The sequence below is a fragment of the Malus sylvestris genome, chromosome 17 (assembly GCF_916048215.2).
Source record: "Malus sylvestris chromosome 17, drMalSylv7.2, whole genome shotgun sequence".
NCBI classification, from domain to species: domain Eukaryota; kingdom Viridiplantae; phylum Streptophyta; class Magnoliopsida; order Rosales; family Rosaceae; genus Malus; species Malus sylvestris.
Genome location: NC_062276.1, coordinates 29,653,509 through 29,657,851, shown reverse-complemented (window position 1 = coordinate 29,657,851; position 4,343 = coordinate 29,653,509).

Below are 4,343 nucleotides of genomic sequence, written 5' to 3'. Positions count from 1 at the left end.
GCATGTGATTAAGACTTCAAATCACATTCATATCAGGACTCCCACATATTTGGCCGAGAATCAACTTGTTACCAAGTTGATTGTCGTGTAAGTCAACGGATGGGATTTCATTGATACTCAAATAATCTTACATTAAGAAAATCTACTTAATTGTAATAAGAAAAAAAGTTTCATAAAACATTCAACTTACCTACAAATATCACGAGAAACAAACTAAATCCGACCACAGATCAAGGGTGAAAGATTTGAGAGATAAGTGACTTTCAAAGAGTAAGCTTTATCAGATGTGAAGGGCATGAGGTGAGACCGTCAGACTCGGATCCAGTTTGGTATTGTTGCGAGAGATAAAATTAGATGCGAGGTAAAGCTGTTGAGGCAAAATAACCACAAGTCAACAGTGAAAGATCTGAGGTGATGAGAGAGAAAAGGAATGAAAAGGATTGGTATTAGGAAGTGGCGAGCCTTGCCAGAAATCTTTAGTGGCGGAAATGAAGAGGATGGAGATAGACTAAGAGGAATGAGGCCCTAACATATGCATATTGTGTACTCTTCGGTTTTCTAAACGTGTTCTTTTTCATGTGAAGTATCAGTGATGAAACAATTCACGATAAGATGATTTAGTTTTATTTATCATACCGTGCCCAAATCTGCGCGTGGTGACAACTTCCATTTCTAGCAAATGATTGTTGAAGTGGTTAGGGCTTCTTTAATTCAGTAATGCAAAAAAAGGTAACTAAAAGCAAGATATGGCAAGAAATGAGATAGTTATCTGAGGCATGGATGAAGTGATCTGTGTGCTGATCGGGTTGCCAAAATTACCTGTTTTGCAGCATTGTTATGGGTTTACATGAGCTTGTTGGCCCTCTTGATGGTATCAGTAATCATCTTAAACTTGATGTCTAAAATGTAACTAGTTCTGTATAAAGTCTGGTGCTAACAAAAAATATGAGATTTTCTTAAAAATTGAATAATTATTAAGTAATCGTGTACAGTAAATTAAAAATAAAAATAAAAACCATTCCATCACACATTAATTGAAATGGTGTATTTTGGTTTGGTCTACTATGGTGAATCTATGATATCCAATGTCTTCATGTTGTGACCATTTGTAATTAAGTAGATGCAATGAGCATAGCTAACTTAGCGTTAATTAACGTAGCTCACTTGCAAATCATTGTATAGAAATGTAACTTGCAACGCACATAAATTTTGGTTTCGTGGTAAGGTTTTTTCAAATTTGAGTGTTAGCGAATACCAGATGTATTCGGGATTACTTAAGGAAAATTGTACAGAAAGAGGATTTACGAAACCTCATCTTGTTGATTAATTATGTTTCAGAGCTTTTTTGATTATTCGATGATTTAGGTATCAGTAAATCTACGCCTGTTGGCCGAGTATTATCATTTTCTTGTCGATAAACAGCAGCATATATAGGAGGAGGATGCAAAAATCACAATAAGAAAATTACTGAAACAAGTAATTGACTAATAAAGAGACATTTGCAGCAAGCTAATAACTCTAAAACATTAATAATTAACCATCAGCACAACATATAATAGGCTGTTTAGGGGGCGAATTATCTCCAAATTCCAAAGGCTTCCATCCCATGCATTATTTTTCCCTAGTTCATCCCCCGCAACATCACTATTACATACAGAAGGAAAGGATAGATGGGATTCCCAAGCCCACTAGAAAAGTCCCCGTTAAAACACAAATCCTGCTCCTCCTTGCTTCTCCAGGGAGCCCACCCCCACTGACTCAAATTAAGGGTTGGCTATCCCACATCAGTGGGGGAAGTCAACAACGATAACTTATAATTGTTGGAAATTCAAATTAAAAGCCATGTGATGTCTAACTATCTGTCCATGTGATGCTAGCTTTTCTTTCTAGGTTGTATCCAGCAAATATAAACATCATTGCTCCTCCATCTGATTAACCGAAAGCTGTTGAAAGACAGCAGCTGTGTGCTACCATGTGATGTGCTAGCCGAAACTATGTTGATTGCAAGCTGGAAAGATAGCTGCATGTGTGTGCTAGACTGTCCAAAGTCCATATGATCTGTTTGTATGTGTTGTTGTGTTTATTTTATTAAAAGCACTTAAGTACTCCTTCTTTTCTCCTTGTATAAATAAGCAGCCCGTAAGGCTTTAGATATATGTCTCTGAATTGTCATTCCATTTCAGAAGTGTGTTTGCAAACCTTTTAAATATATCAAAGTGCATTGTTTGCCAAAGCTTGTAGCTTCCCTCATTTCTCTATTTCTTTGTCCAATTTTATTGAGAGTGCAAAGTGAGAGGTGTGATAGAGTTTGTAAACTTATCACCCACATATTTTGGTATTGAGTTAGTAAACCTCTCAATACCAACAATAATTACCCTACTCTTACTAATACTAAAGTTTTTTGTGATAAAACCTCACACTTGACGGATTGAACATATAGTAATAATAAGTTGGGGAGTCTATCAGTGTCGTCTAAAATTCCAACATGGTATCAGAGCCAACGATTACTCCATCACCTCCTGGAAAGATTGAAAACAAGTCTCGACTTCATTAGAGTCGACCTCTGACTTTCAACTCCCAGAAGGATCTGGTCCTGGAAGGACAAAAAACAAATCTCGACTCCATTAGAGTCGACCTCTGACTTTCGACTCCCAGAAGGATCTGGACTCCATTACAGCTGACCTCTTCTGACTTTCAACTCCCAGAAGGATCTGGTCTCCATTAGAGCCGACATCTAAATGTGATCCCACATGCACGTCTAGAGCAGTAGCAGCATTCACCCCATCAACATTTTGATGAGGTGACTCAGTGACACACGGCTCCTTGGCCTCCACCCCTTCCTGGGCATCCTCCTATTTTTATTTCCTCTTCCTCGTCCTTTTTCTCCACCTCCTCCTCCACCACTTTATCTTCCCTTACCTCCCCCTCCTTCATTTGAAGCTCTTTTGCCATTTGCCTGGTCAAAACTCCATGCCCACTATGGAGTCCGTCGGCATTCATCATCTTTCTTTCTTTGTTTTTTTCGTTTCCTCCCTTTCTCGATGGGCTCACTGTCTGCTTCGTCATGTTATTTGCTTGAGAGAGAGAGAGTCTGGATGCGTTTGCTGGTATGTAGTAGTAGCTATAGATAAGAAGATAGCTTACTTTGAGCACAGAAGGGATTGAAGTTGCTCTCTTATATACACAACTCACTTAGCTATTAGGGTTTTGATGAAATAAGAGAGATTTCTTCCTGGGTTTCTAGAGTCACTCTTTACTCGAGAAAATGATATCTTTACCTAAACATATCATGATACTTTATATTTTGTATGTAGCAGTTTAATTGCTTAAGTTCTTAAATTCAATTTCCTACGAATCAATAGTATTATCTCGAGATATAACGTGATAAAAATGGTGGACATGCAGCCAAGCCACGTGGACTTTCTCCATGCAGAAAATTACAGTTTATTTTCTGTACATTTCGGTTTCTTTGGATTGTGGTGAGTGCCTTTAATGTTCACGTTTTGCCCCTACTTTTTCTTGTCTTTTTTTCGCATCTGTGCGTGTTTTGCATGCAGCCACACTGTAATTACGTTTCAATGGCAGTTTCATTGTGTATTTAATTGCATACGAGTTAAAGAAAAGTAACGTTCTCATCTTCTTCCGCCAATCCATTTGATTTTTGGCTTTTTCTTTTTTACTTATATATCTGGAGGATGAATTCAAAAGCAGACAGAAATTTCTGTATCACATTCAACGTAAAACAGGCTCTCAACTAAATGGATTTATAAAGTGACTTTGTTGGCAATATAAATTTTCAATTAGAGTGTTGGATACCTATATTTTAATAAACATAAAATTTAACATTCATTGTGAAAAGTGGAATAAATTAATTGCCACAATTTCATACAAGTCATTCTTTTGACTTTAGTTCCCAAGTCCTAGTCATCGAGGCCTCAAAGCCTAGTCCTGGGGTCGAGGTCGCAAATTTGAACTAGCAAGTTTTGATCCATTTTTTTTTTATTATTATTTTTTTGACTAAGCGATGTCAAATTAATTACTTAATTTTTATTGTCTTAATACGACACAATATATCTGTTTTATGTATAAAAAGATGTGAATTTGATGAAACATTCATAATATAAAAAATATTCCTTTCTTCTTGCTCATTTTAAAAAGAATGAAATAAGAGTAAATTATTAAAAGAATCAAAAGAAAACAACCCCGCATAGGAGTTGCTAACCATTTTTCAAATAAAATTTAAAATCAGAAACTGTAAATTAAGTTTTGTAACAAATAAAATAAAAAATATCTAAAAATAATAATGATTAAACTAAAAATAGTAAAGTACAATATGCTCACAC